The sequence below is a fragment of the Oncorhynchus tshawytscha genome, linkage group LG14, assembly GCF_018296145.1.
Source record: "Oncorhynchus tshawytscha isolate Ot180627B linkage group LG14, Otsh_v2.0, whole genome shotgun sequence".
Lineage (NCBI taxonomy): Eukaryota > Metazoa > Chordata > Actinopteri > Salmoniformes > Salmonidae > Oncorhynchus > Oncorhynchus tshawytscha.
Window position 1 is genome coordinate 39,501,114 of NC_056442.1, and position 16,037 is coordinate 39,517,150.

General features: G+C 40.7%; 1 protein-coding gene across 3 annotated transcripts in view; it reads right to left on the reverse strand.

Moving 5' to 3' along the window:
- Nucleotides 1-13,388, reverse strand: part of LOC112267195 (galactosylgalactosylxylosylprotein 3-beta-glucuronosyltransferase 1) — a 121,036-nt gene extending 107,648 nt beyond the window's left edge. For all 3 annotated transcript variants that reach the window (XR_002956059.1, XM_024445400.1, XM_024445401.1), the window contains exon 1: nucleotides 12,880-13,388. The gene's annotated coding sequence lies outside the window, so the exon portion shown is untranslated. The remainder of the gene's footprint in view (nucleotides 1-12,879) is intronic.
- Between the last annotated feature and the right edge of the window lie 2,649 nt (nucleotides 13,389-16,037).

Below are 16,037 nucleotides of genomic sequence, written 5' to 3' on the forward strand. Positions count from 1 at the left end.
GGCCACGCTGACGTCACTCTGGGAACAATCGCTGTGGTTAATATTAATTGCATGGAGATTTGCAGGGTAAAGGGAGAGCACCTGTGAATCACTTTACACTCGGCTTCTGTACAGCAAAATTCCTCTAGCTCTGTAATCTGAATGGGAAGGTGGCAGACGCCATGCCACTGGTGGCAAGTCTGCCCTGGTTTTACTGTTGCCCAGACTGGGAGAGGATGGATGCAGACTGAGGGGAGAGTTTCTCTCTTGGAAATGGTGCAGGTGTGTGTGAAGAGTGCAACATTATGCTTTCCTTGCTCCTGTACCCTTTCCACACGTTGCCTTAAGATGGTAAAGCTCCCTGAATCTGCGGAAACCACTACTGCGTTCAAACAGCAAAACAACATGTTTTGAGCTGACATCAAAAGAGTTGTGAACTGCACCCAGTGGAACAAGGTTGAAGACTCATATCAGTGCAGTCAGAATGAAAGTAGATGGTCTTTAGAAGCAGCCACATATTACTTTTCCGTAGCTAGAACTCGGACAATCTCTTTTAAAACTATCTTGCAACGTTTTGGCTACAGTGGCAAAGTCTTTTCTCCTCTAACTATGGCCTGGCGGTGATATAAATGTTAACCCATGAGTTAGGGCTGACCGTTTTATGGGTATTTCTTACCATCAGCATTCTACACTATGTACTGTTGGTTCCAAAGGGTACTGTATGACACATAATCCAATGACAGGCTCTGTTCAATAAATTAGATCTAGATGCTATTTGCTGACATAGTTGGACTGGAGCAGGGGCTAAATATGTCAAGGCTCACACAGACAAGCAAACAGACACAGAGAGAGTCAGAGAGAGAGAGAATGGTATAAGCACACTGTTACACAGGTGAGAGAACAGCTAGGTGTTGGGATGCCTCATGCCAGGAAACAACAGAATACCCCAGGAAACAACATATATACAGTTGAAGTCGGAGGTTTACATACACTTAGGTTGGAGTCATTAAAACTAATTTTTCAACCACTCCACTAATTTCTTGTTAACAAATTATAGTTTTGGCAAGTCGGTAAGGACATCTACTTTGTGCATGACACAAGTCATTTTTCCAACAATTGTTTACAGACATATAATTTCACTTATAATTCACAGTATCACAATTCCAGTGGGTCAGAAGTTTACATACACTAAGGTGACTGAGCCTTTAAACAGCTTGGAAAATTCCAGAAAATTATGTAATGGATTTAGAAGCTTCTGATAGGCTAAATGACATAATTTGAGTCAATTGGAGGTTTACCTGTAGATGTATTTCAGGGCCTACCTTCAAACTCAGTGCCTCTTTGCTTGACATGGGCAAATCAAAAGAAATTAGCCAAGACCTCAGAAAAAAAATTGTAGACCTCCACATATTTGGTTCATCGCCTGAAGGTACCACATTCATCGGTACAAACAATGGTATGAAAGTATAAACACCATGGGACCACGCAGCCGTTATACCGCTCAGGAAGGAGACGCGTTCTGTCTCCTAGAGCTGAACATACTTTGGTACGAAAGTGCAAATCAATCCCAGAACAACAGCAAAGGACCTTGTGAAGATGCTGGCAGGAAACAGGTACAAAATAATCTATATCCACAGTAAAATGAGTCTTATATCGACATAACCTGAAAGGCTGCTCAGCAAGGAAGAAGCCACTGCTCCAAAACCGCCATAAAAAAAGACTACGGTTTGCAACTGCACATGAGGACAAAGATCGTACTTTTTGGAGAAATGTCCTCTGGTCTGATAAAATACAAATAGAACTGTTTGGCCATAATGACCATCATTATGTTTGGAGGAAAAAGGGGGAGGCTTGCAAACCGAAGAACAACATCCCAACCATGAAGCACAGGGGTGGCAGCATCATGTTGTGGGGGTGCTTTGCTGCAGGAGGGACTGGTGCACTTCACAAAACAGATGGAATCATGAGGCAGGAAAAGTATGTGGCTATATTGAAGCATAATCTCAAGATATCAGTCAGGAAGTTAAAGCTTGGTCGAAAATGGGTCTTCCAAATGAACAATGACGCCAAGCATACTTCCAAAGTTGTGGTAACATGGCTTAACTTGGGTCAAACATTTCGGGTAGCCTTCCACAAGATTCCCACAATAAGTTGGGTAAAGTTTGGCCCATTCCTCCTGACAGAGCTGGTGTAACTGAGTCAGGATTGTATGCCTTCTTGACAACACACGCTTTTTCAGTTCATGCCAACAAATGTTCTATAGGATTTAGGTCAGGGCTTTGTGATGGCCACTCCTTAAAACCTGTTTAGGATAGGGGGCAGTATTTTCACGTTTGGATGAAAAGCGTGCCCAGAGTGAATTGCCTGCTACTCAGTCCCAGTTGCTACTATATGCATAATATTAGTAGATAGACAACACTCTAAATGTTCTAAAACTGTTTGAATGATGTCTGTAAGTATAACAGAACTCATATGTCAGGCGAAAACCTGAGAAAAATCCAACCAGGAAGTAGGAAATCTGAGGATTGTAGTTTTTTAACTCTTGGCCTATCAAATACACAGTGTCTATGGGTCAAGGAGGGGGGTACGAGGGCTCTTTTACTCAGTGGTCTGGCAGGGTGCCACGAGCTGGTGATGGGCGTTCACGTGAGAGTTTTTCATTTGTATTTAACCTTTATTTAACTAGGCAAGTCAGTTAAGAACAAATTATTATTTACAATGACGGCCTAGGAACAGTGGGTTAACTGCCTGTTCAGGGGCAGAACGACAGATTTGTACCTTGTCAGCTCGGGGGTTTGAACTTGCAACCTTCCGGTTACTTCCGGTTACTAGTCCAACACCCTGCCGCCCCAGGGTGGCCTAGAGTTAGATTGAGTTCCATTGCATTTCTGAAGACAAAAGAATTCTCCAGTTGGACCATTATTGAAGATTTATGTTTGTTTCTTTTATTGTTTTTTTTTACCCCGTTTTCTCCCCAATTTCGTGGTATCCAATTGTTTTAGTAGCTACTATCTTGTTTCATCGCTACAACTCCCGTACGGGCTCGGGAGAGACGAAGGTTGAAAGTCATGCGTCCTCCGATACACAACCCAACCAAGCCGCACTGCTTCTTAACACAGCGTGCATCCAACCTGGAAGCCAGCCGCACCAATGTGTCGGAGGAAACACCGTGCACCTGGCAACCTTGGTTAGCGCGCACTGCGCCCGGCCCGCCACAGGAGTCGCTGGTGCGCAATGAGACAAGGATATCCCTACCGGCCAACCCCTCCCTAACCCGGACAACGCAAGGACAATTGTGCGTTACCCCACGGACCTCCCAGTCGCTGCCGGTTACTTCGTTTGACATGTTTCTACGGACTGTAATGGAACTTTTTGACTTTGACTGCTCGCGCATTGTGAGTTTGGATTTGTTTACTAAACGCGCTAACAAAAAGGAGGTATTTGGACATAAAGATGAACTTTATCGAACAAATCAAACATTTATTGTGGAACTGGGGTTCCTGGGTGCATTCTGATGAAGATCATCAAAGGTAAGTGAATATTTATAATGCTATTTCTGACTTCTGTTGACTCCAACATGGCGGATATCTGTTTGGCTTGATTTGTTGTCTGAGCGCCGTACTCAGATTATTGCATGGTTTGCTTTTTCCATAAAGTTTAAAAAAAATCTGACACAGCAGTTGCATTAGAAGAGAAGAAGTATATCTTTAATTCTGAATAACACTTGTATCTTTTATCAATGTTTATTATGAGTATTTTTGTAAATTGATGTGGCTCTCTGCAAAATCACTGAATGTTTTGGAAGCAAAACATTACTGAACGTAACACGCCAATGTAAACTGAGATTTTTGGATATAATTATGCACTTTATCGAACAAACACACATGTATTGTGTAACATGAAGTCGTATGAGTGTCATCTGATGAAGATCATCCAAGGTTAGGGATCAATTTTATCTAGATTTCTGATTTTTGTGACTCCCCTGTTTGGCTGTAAAATGGCTGTGTGTGTTTTTGTGACTTGGCTCTGACCTAACATAATCATATGTTGTGCACTCGCTGTAAAGCCTTTTTGAAATCGGACACGATGGGTAGATTAACAAGAAGTTTCTTTCATTTGGTGTATTGCACTTGTTAATGTATGAAAGTTACATATTTCTAAAATATATTTTAGAATTTCGCGCACTGCCTTTTCAGCGGAATGTTGTCAAGGGGTGCCGCTAGCGGAACCCCTAGCCATAAGAAGTTTTTAAACAATTTAAAGGCAATGCTACCAAATACTGATTGAGTGTATGTAAACTTCTGACCCACTGGGAATGTGACGAAATAAATAAATCATTCTCTTTAATATTATTCTGACATTTCACATTCTTAAAATAAAGTGGTGATCCTAACTGATCTAAGGCAGGGAATTTTTACTAGGATTAAATGTCAGGAATTGTGAAAAACCGAGTTTAAATGTATTTGGTAAAGGTGTATGTAAACGTCCGACTTCAACTGTATGCAAGGTAACAACGTGGATATGCCAGGAAACAACATGGATATGCCAGGAAACAACATGGATACGCCAGGAAACAACATGGATATGCCAGGAAACAACATGGATACGCCAGGAAACAACATGTATGTGCCAGAAAACAACATGCATACGCCAGGAAACAACATGGATATGACTGGAAACAACATGGATATGCCAGGAAACAACATGGATGCGCCAGAAAACAACATGATGTGCCAGGAAACAACATGGATATGACTGGAAACAACATGGATATGCCAGGAAACAACATGGATATGCCAGAAAACAACATGATATGCCAGGAAACAACATGGATATGCCAGAAAACAACATGATATGCCAGGAAACAACATGGATATGACTGGAAACAACATGGATATGCCAGGAAACAACATGGATATGCCAGGAAACAACATGGATACGCCAGGAAACAACCTGGATGCGCCAGAAAACAACATGATATGCCAGGAAACAACATGATATGCCAGGAAACAACATGGATACGCCAACATGGATGAAAAACATGGATGCGCCAGAAAACAACATGGATGCGCCAGAAAACAACATGATATGCCAGAAAACAACATGATATGCCAGGAAACAACATGGATACGCCAGGAAACAACATGGATGCGCCAGAAAACAACATGGATGCGCCAGAAAACAACATGGATATGACTGGAAACAACATGGGTATGCCAGGAAACAACATGGATATGCCAGAAAACAACATGGATATGCCAGGAAACAACATGGATGCGACAGAAAACAACATGGATATGCCAGGAAACAACATGGATGCGCCAGAAAACAACATGATATGCCAGGAAACAACATGGATGCGCCAGAAAACAACATGATATGCCAGGAAACAACATGGATACGCCAGGAAACAACATGGATGCACCAGAAAACAACATGATACGCCAGGAAACAACATGGATATGACTGGAAACAACATGATATGCCAGGAAACAACATGGATATACCAGGAAACAACATGATACACCAGGAAACAACATGATATGCCAGGAAAGAGCATAGATATACCAGGTAACAACATGGATATACCAGGAAACAACATTATATGCAAGGAAACAAAACAAATATACCAGGAAACAACATGAATATACCAGTAAACAACATGGATATGCCAGGAAACAACATGAATATACCAATAAACAACATGGATATGCCAGGAAACAACATGATATGCCAGGAAACAACATGGATACGCCAGGAAACAACATGGATACGCCAGTAAACAACATGAATATGCCAGTAAACAACATGAATATACCAGTAAACAACATGGATATGCCAGGAAACAACATGAATATACCAGTAAACAACATGGATATGCCAGGAAACAACATGGATGCGCCAGAAAACAACATGATATGCCAGAAAACAACATGATATGCCAGGAAACAACATGGATACGCCAGGAAACAACATGGATGCGCCAGAAAACAACATGGATGCGCCAGAAAACAACATGGATATGACTGGAAACAACATGGGTATGCCAGGAAACAACATGATATGACAGGAAACAACATGGATATGCCAGGAAACAACATGGATGCGCCAGAAAACAACATGATATGACAGGAAACAACATGGATGCGCCAGAAAACAACATGATATGCCAGGAAACAACATGGATACGCCAGGAAACAACATGGATGCACCAGAAAACAACATGATACGCCAGGAAACAACATGGATATGATTGGAAACAACATGATATGCCAGGAAACAACATGGATATACCAGGAAACAACATTATATGCAAGGAAACAACACAAATATACCAGGAAACAACATGAATATACCAGTAAACAACATGGATATGCCAGGAAACAACATGAATATACCAGTAAACAACATGGATATGCCAGGAAACAACATGATATGCCAGGAAACAACATGAATATACCAGTAAACAACATGGATATGCCAGGAAACAACATGGATGCGCCAGAAAACAACATGATATGCCAGGAAACAACATGGATATACCAGAAAACAACATGGATATGACTGGAAACAACATGGATATGCCAGGAAACAACATGGATATGCCAGGAAACAACCTGGATGCGCCAGAAAACAACATGATATGCCAGGAAACAACATGATATGCCAGAAAACAACATGATATGCCAGGAAACAACATGGATACGCCAGGAAACAACATGGATGCGCCAGAAAACAACATGGATGCGCCAGAAAACAACATGGATGCGCCAGAAAACAACATGGATATGACTGGAAACAACATGGGTATGCCAGGAAACAACATGGATATGCCAGAAAACAACATGGATATGCCAGGAAACAACATGGATGCGCCAGAAAACAACATGATATGCCAGGAAACAACATGGATGCGCCAGAAAACAACATGTTTTGCCAGGAAACAACATGAATACGCCAGGAAACAACATGGATGCGCCAGAAAACAACATGATACGCCACGAAACAACATGGATATGACTGGAAACAACATGATATGCCAGGAAACAACATGGATATACCAGGAAACAACATGATACACCAGGAAACAACATGATATGCCAGGAAAGAGCATAGATATACCAGGAAACAACATGGATATACCAGGAAACAACATTATATGCAAGGAAACAACACAAATATACCAGGAAACAACATGAATATACCAGTAAACAACATGGATATGCCAGGAAACAACATGATATGCCAGGAAACAACATGGATACGCCAGGAAACAACATGGATACGCCAGGAAACAACATGAATATGCCAGTAAACAACATGAATATACCAGTAAACAACATGGATATGCCAGGAAACAACATGAATATATCAGTAAACAACATGGATATGCCAGGAAACAACATGAATATACCAGTAAACAACATGGATATGCCAGGAAACAACATGAATATACCAGTAAACAACATGAATATACCAGGAAACAACATGAATATACCAGTAAACAACATGAATATACCAGGAAACAACATGGATGCGCCAAGAAACAACATGGATGCGCCAGAAAACAACATGATATGCCAGGAAACAACATGAATATACCAGTAAACAACATGAATATACCAGTAAACAACATGAATATACCAGGAAACAACATGGATATGCCAGGAAACAACATGGATATGCCAGGAAACAACATGAATATACCAGGAAACAACATGGATATACCAGGAAACAACATGGATATGCCAGGAAACAACATGAATATACCAGGAAACAACATGGATATGCCAGGAAACAACATGGATACGCCATGAAACAACATGGATACGCCAGCAAACAACATGGATATGCCAGGAAACAACATGAATATATCATTAAACAACATGGATATGCCAGGAAACAACATGAATATACCAGTAAACAACATGGATATGCCAGGAAACAACATGGATATGCCAGGAAACAACATGAATATACCAGGAAACAACATGGATACGCCAGTAAACAACATGGATACGCCAGGAAACAACATGGATACGCCAGGAAACAACATGGATATGCCAGGAAACAACATGAATATATCATTAAACAACATGGATATGCCAGGAAACAACATGAATATACCTGTAAACAACATGAATATATCATTAAACAACATGGATATGCCAGGAAACAACATGAATATACCAGTAAACAACATGGATATGCCAGGAAACAACATGAATATACCAGTAAACAACATGGATATGCCAGGAAACAACATGAATATACCAGTAAACAACATGAATATACCAGTAAACAACATGAATATACCAGGAAACAACATGAATATACCAGGAAACATCATGGATATGCCAGGAAACAACATGAATATACCAGTAAACAACATGAATATACCAGTAAACAACATGGATATACCAGGAAACAACATGATACACCAGGAAACAACATGATACGCCAGGAAACAACATGATATGCCAGGAAACAACATGATATGCCAGGAAAGAGCATAGATATACCAGGAAACAACATGGATATGCCAGGAAACAACATGAATATACCAGGAAACAACATGGATACGCCAAGAAACAACATGGATGCGCCAGAAAACAACATGATATGCCAGGAAACAACATGAATATACCAGGAAACAACATGGATACGCCAAGAAACAACATGGATGCGCCAGAAAACAACATGATATGCCAGGAAACAATTTGAATATACCAGGAAACAACATGAATATACCAGGAAACAACATGAATATACCAGGAAACAACATGGATATGCCAGGTGCTGACACCAGATAATGTGTCATGTAGTGTAGTTTGGATTAAATGTAAATAATATGTCCAAGTATGGAGTAAGAACACTGACAAAATACAATTTTACCATTAACATTAAAATGATTACATTAACCAACAGCGGCTTGTTTATGCCAACATGACAGCTAAAAAAACATGTTTGTCCAGAGTGCATGAATTCATGATGGGTGTCAACATATTTGGACAGGACGAGTCAGAGGTTCCAAGGAAACTTGGCTGATCCAGCTTGACACATGCGTATGGACTTGGGACAGTGTCCCAGACTGGGGTAATTGCAGCCACATCGAGCTGTATTTTCTATGAGAGCACTGGGAGCCTTGTTATTACCTTTAGAATACTACCCTGCGGAACAATTTTCACTCTAATTGAATGATTTATACATTTAGCTATTGCACCCAGCAATAGCTGGGTGCAATAGACGATCCCGACCATCCTAGTGCTGCCAGTGTAAAGAAAATGGGGAGTAGTTAGAGTCCATCTCATCAACTTAAACAACATTTTTATTTTTCCTTTATTTAACTAGGCAAGTCAGTTAAGAACAAATTCTTATTTTCAATGACAGCCTAGGAACAGTGGGTTAACTGCCTGTTCAGAACGACAGATTTGTACCTTGTCAGCTCGGGGTTTGAACTTGCAACCTTCCGGTTACTAGTCCAACGCTCTAAACAGTAGGCTACCCTGCCGCCCCAACATCATCTTATTAGTATAACAGTATACATGCTGCCCGTTGTCCTGATTATGTCTGGAATGTAGGAAAGAACATTAGACAATGGTTTTCTCTTTACAGATCGGGGAGGTGCTGGATGTGTTGTAGGGGAAACCGGCGCACAAAGTAACTAAATAACTCAAATTAGAAACCACAATGTGCTAATGCTTGATTAGTGTATATACTTGCCTAGGAAGCTTTGAGTCAATAATTTTTAGTTTTATTGACAATTTTTTTAAATTCCGGCCGAATTCTACATTTTCTTGCCGCCTCTCTTTAAAAAAAAATGATTGACCTGTGGAATATTCCCTATGCATCCAATCATATATAATTTTTTATCAGTAAGAAATGGTCTTTTGATTGGCATAGTCGTTGACAATAATTATTGTATTTTCTCACAAGAATCAGATTAGACTCAGACTTGTAATGGCTGTACATTGTAACATTTGTTCAAATGAACCCATTACCTAAATTCTATGATATTTTACATGATATTTAGGCACATTCACATAATGATATAAAATGTCACTTCTTTCCATACATTTTACCACTCCTAAGATACTACCTTAGAATTAAAAAAAATAAGTAATATTCATGATTTTAAATGCTAAAAGTATCTTATGTAAAATATATTAATTTGACTACTTTGTTTTAGGTCAATATATATACAGTACCAGTCAAAAGTTTGGACACACCTTCTCATTCAAGGGGTTTTCTTATTTTTACTATTTTATACATTGTAGAATAATAGTGAAGACTTCAAAATTATGAAATAACACACATCATCATCAATCAACCTCAAAAGTGTTCAACAAATCAAAATGTATTTTATATTTGAGATTCTTCAAAGTAGCCACCCTTTGCCTTGATGACAGCTTTGCACACTCTTTGCATTCTCTCAACCAGTTTCACCTGGAATGCTTTTTCAACAGCCTTGAAGGAGTTCCCACACATGCTGAGCACTTGTTGGCTGCTTTGCCTTCACTCTGTGGTCCAACCCAAACCATCTCAATTGGGTTGAGGTTGTGTGATTGTGGAGGACAGGTCATCTGATGCAGCACTCCATCACTCTCCTTCTTGGTCAAATTGACCTTACACAGCCTGGAGGTGTGTTGGGTAATTGTCCTGTTGAAAAACCAATGATAGTTCCACTAAGCGCAAACCAGATGGGAAGGCGTATCGCTGCAGAATGCTATGGTAAACATGCTGGTTAAGTGTGCCTTGAATTCTAAATAAATCACCAACAAAAGCACCCCCACACCATCACACCTCCTCCTCCATGCTTCATGGTGGGAACCACACAGGCAAAAATCATCTGTTCACCTACTCCGCGTCTCACAAAGACACGGTTGAAAAAAGAACTCTCACAATGGACAGATTTACACCAGTCTAATGTCCATTGCTTGTGTTTCTTAGCCCAAGCAAGTATCTTCTTATTATTGATGTCCTTTAGCAGTGGTTTCTTTACAGCAATTCGACCACGAAGGCCTGATTCATGCAGACTCCTCTGACAGTTGATGTTGAGATGTGTCTGTTACTTGAACTCTATGAAGAATTTATTAGGGCAGCAATTTCTGAGGCTGGTAACTCTAATGATCTTATCCTCTGCAGCGGAGGTTACTCTGGGTCCTCATGAGAGCTTCATCATAGCGCTTGATGGTTTTTGGGACTGCACTTGAAGAAACTATAAAAGTTCTTTACATTTTCCGGATTGACTATCTTCTGAATACCACCCCTACCCTACCTGTCACAACAAAACTGATTGGCTCAAATGCATTAAGGAAAGAAATTCCACAAATTAACTTTTTAACAAGACACACCTGTTAATTAAAATGAATTCCAGGTGACAACCTTATGAAGCTGGTTGAGAGAATGCCAAGAGTGTGCAAAGCTGTCATCAAGGCAAAGGGTAGTAACTTGGAAGAATCTCAAATATAAAATATATTTTGATTTGTTTTACACTTTTTTGTTTACTAAATGATTCCATATGTGTTATTTCATAGTTTGATGTCTATAATTCTACAATGTATAAAATTGTGAAATAAAGAAACATTTTTGAATGAGAAGTTGGATCCAAACTTTTGACTGGTACTGTACATCCCTAACAGATAAAATGAAAATATTTTTTTGTCCATACTGTATAGTGTATTTTTGATCCAAATATCAGTTTTAAATCAGAGAGTTTTCAATTAACCCTTATTTTTTACCAATGAAGACTGTGTTACAATTAATACAGCAGTCTGTTACAATTAGCCCCATGAGAACTACAGGGGGGGTAATAGAACTGTTGTTGCTGTGTGTTGTGGTAGCTAAGATATGTGCGTTGTTTGGATAAAAATATTATGAAACTAAAGTACCTCAAATAATATTTTCAAAATAAGAAGAAGCCTAAATGTGTTACATTGTGCCCTGGTCTCCCCCACACATCCACTGTGTTAGTATATACACGACTGGTAATACAGTGTTAGTACACCGACACCAGTGTCTGGCAAGGAAACAAACACAGAAACTGCATCAAAGCCCAAGGAGTTGCAAAGGTAGCGTACCTGTCGAAAATGACAAAATACAACCCTCTCTCCAGAAATAACCTATAAGTTTGCCTTGTTTTTCTAAGGCAATGCCCTTTTTGTTTCTTTGGACACAGTTGTTATTTCTTGTTAGAGGTGGTGAAGGGTTCCCCTGAGTCGCCAGGGAAACTGTGTTTCCTGATGGTCGAGGGTACAGAAAACAAGCAGTGCATTCTTCCTCTTAATGTGTTTGTACACTCACTGTGTAATTGCATTCTGTACTGTGATACTGCACACAGTCCTCAATGGGAAATAACAAAAAATAAGTAACAAAAAATAATACATCATATTGGACATGCTAGATCACCAATTCAAAGACACACTATAACAAGACCCTCAGCAAAAAACAAAGCTTTTTAGTCAAATTGTCAGTTTGATTGATGGTAGCCGATGAAAGCTCTCCATGTGCTCTTGCTGTCTCCTGTTATTTGAGCAGGAAGGAACATGATGATGGGGATTATCAGTGATTCCTCATGTCAGTCAGTCACTCAGTCAGGCCACTATCAGGTTCCCTGCTCCTTCAGATGACCCTCATGGCTCTGTAGTGTACTGCATACAATATGGATGGCTTAAATCTCCAACACTTCCACAATGCTGCTACAGCTACATGCATACAGGGAGGGACTCAGGACAAAGATGGCAATCTTCCTTCATGTTAGGATCTTTATCAGCATGAAACATTTTTAATCTTTCATTATTATGTCTCTGTTTGTGCTCCTGCTGCAAGCACCTCTTTGCATTTCTATTGAAGGGTGTAATCAAGCATGGAGAGAGAGAGAGAGACATAAATATTATTTACCGTGGGCTTCAGTGATGGACTGCTATTCCTAACACATGCTGTGGAAGGACTCCTGTTCATTATCAAAATCCTGGTTATGTCCCTGCTTGTTTTGCCTCTTTCTGCTTCGCTGTGTGACTTGTCATATACAGAGACAACATTCAAAGCATCCCTTTATTTGATCCCTCTGTGGCAGATGACACCGGTATTCAATCCTTGGATGATGGATGGAGAAAAGAGGGAAAATAAAAGAGAGAGGGAGAATTTCCCCAGCTTCATTTTCTGTCCTCTCCTCAGCTCAGGCTCACACACAGATACACGCAAGCAAGGGGGGATGTCAGAGAGAGACGGTGATGTGTTTTGCTCCGTGGTCGTCCTTCTCCCCTCTCTATCTGTCCCTCCCTCTTTCTTCCTCTCTCTCTGTCTATCTCTGTCTCTGTTGCCACGACTCGGCGGTTGTCTTAGAGGCAGACTGTGCTGTGCTGTCGTAACGGGGGAGATGGCTCTTCGCGTGTAGAGACATCTGTGAATGTGTTTATGTGGGACAAAAGTAGCCTCTTAGCCGAGGCAGAGACCCCCCTCCCTTAGTAGAGATGGTCTCGCTAATGGCATGTACCATTAAGGCTCAGAGCAGGGTGGGCTGCAGCAGAGAGAGAGAGGGAACAGGGAGGGGGGATAGTGAGAGGCAGGCAGAGAAAGGAAGGAAACATGGTGAGCTGAGCGTATTCCTCATCTATTCTCACCTCACTCCTTTCTGGAAGCTTTCTCCTTTTCCTCTAATTTATTTTTACCTTTTACATGAGAGTATCCTTGTTATGCACACTGTTTCTCTGTGAATGATCCAGCCAGTTAACCATACTGTATGTAAATCCCCCTACCACTACCGAGGCTGTTTTATCACAAAGCCCCCAACCCCATTTTCACCCTGCTACATGTATGACTTCACTTTCAGAATTTCCCATCCCCAATAAATCTGTGGATTTTTTCAGGGAAATGCTCTGAATTATTACATAACAGAGTGTATGTTGGACAAACCCAAGATTTTGGCATAAATCAATGTATTATTTCTGGAAGAACTGTAATTGTGTCACAAATAAAGCATACATACACACGACTGACTGCACAATCAAACACGTGTGCGCACACACAAACATACGGGCGCCAGCACCCGTCTATGCACATGGGCACCATTGGATGGAAAAATATTGTGGATGCACAGTGTATTGTAAGACTCTCATCTCAAACATTATGACAAGCTGTCAGTACGTACACGCTAAAATCAAATTTAAATAGCTAAGGTAATAGCAATAATTGTCAAGGATTATCTTTGTCGTCATCATTCATAACATAATTTTTCCATGAACATGTCAAGCAGTTTGTTTACAGAGAGACCCAGAAAGAAGGGAAGTGTGTGTCTGCTTCAGAGATGAGACAGCGTCTGTTGTGAAGATTAAAGAGAAGAAGCACCACCACCTCGGCTCGGCCTCCCTCCTCAGAGCAGTGTGAGCAGCCTGGCTCTCTGAGGAGCTCAACTAGGTCACCCAGCCCAGGGGAGGATACTGCTGTCAGGCCAGAGCAACACAGGGAGGCCCCTGCCCATGGTTAGTTTGGGTCTCAGACTAACATGTCAGCACCTGTAGGGGCAGGACCATAGAGATGCAGCCTACAGCGGCAAGAGCTAACAATGGCCCCAGGTATCCCCTAAAACCCTCCTCTAAGGACCCTTCAGTTCACACAGATCTACAGATCCTTGAGAGCTGACATAGTGCACAGGAAAATGGACGCTCTGGGATGAAGGATATCATAGAGAATGTGATTACAGATTAAGATTACAGTAACTCATCATCAAACAAAGTCTGGGCCAAGGTGTCACTGACATTATTTTAGGTAAACCAACAATCACAATATTACTGAAAGGGTGGTCACTAGAAGATGTATTCGTTACAGGGATTATATGTTTTGATTATTAAATGCTTATTGTTAGTGTATGGTTTAAATACACAAGATTCATTTTGAATTCATTGCCTGAGATAGAAAATGGTTAAGGTTGAGAGAATAATAGGGATTTCAACCTGGATGAAGCAAACATAACCTCACAAAAAGCGCCATTAATGCAATGATATTGGAGAGATTGTAAGCTCCAAGGAGCAGCAGAGAAAGCGCTCAGATAAACTAACGATTGTGTGATACATTTCACCGAGAAGCGTCATGCAGTATTTCGGGCTTGATCTCATCAGAGCTTTGGACTTGAGTCACTCCATGTTTCACATGGTGGGGGAGAAACATTTATTTGATAGATGCATACTTTGGGGATCTACTGATGCCACAGGAATGGGAAAATATTATATGAAACATAAAGGGGCTGTTTTATGTGAGAGACTCATTTTCAGTCAACATTTTAAAGCAGTTGTTGTTTGAGAGGTAATAGAGGATCCTTTGGAGCAGCTTTTGTCCTCTCTTATCCCAACTGAAATAATGGGGCCACATACATAAACCCAGATATTTAGAGTGATGTATTATGTGAAAATCTGAAGCAGTTTCCAATCAGACTCAAATTGAGATGGCTACATACTCTGTTTTTTGAACTATCACACATATTTCTCCACACCAGATTTTCTGTCTTAAACATTCAAAGGATCAGTGATCCTACTTGTTGTTTATTCACAGGGCATGTCTACACATATGGTGCCTCTGAGCTTCGGTAGATATGAAGGTCATGTGCGAGGTAAATATATTAGTACTTCCATCTGAGTCTGATCCGCAGGTTGGCATTTATTGTAATGAATCTTGCCCTGGAGGCATCTCTGCAGAGTGGTAACTAGTTGGACTTTTCACTGGACTTATCATCGGGGCTCTTAAATCTTTCAGCGCCCATTATTGCTTTGGGGGTGCCTCTCCACTTTTTGGAGGAGTGTGAGTTCCCACAAGCCATCTGTTGTGTTTTTTTGGCCTAATGTGAGAGGGACATGAAGACATTGGAGCACCACAGGCAATACGGGTGGTGTTCACATGAGGAGGGCAGGAGCAACAGATGGAGAAGGCTCTGATATGGTGTCGCATACATTCTGAAAGTGGTCCCGGCGTCTCTGACCCATTGATTTTTAATGCTCTGACATTTTTTCCTTTGAAGAATAAGCACTCAAATAATGAACTACTGTAGAAGGCATGCTTTGTAGTAT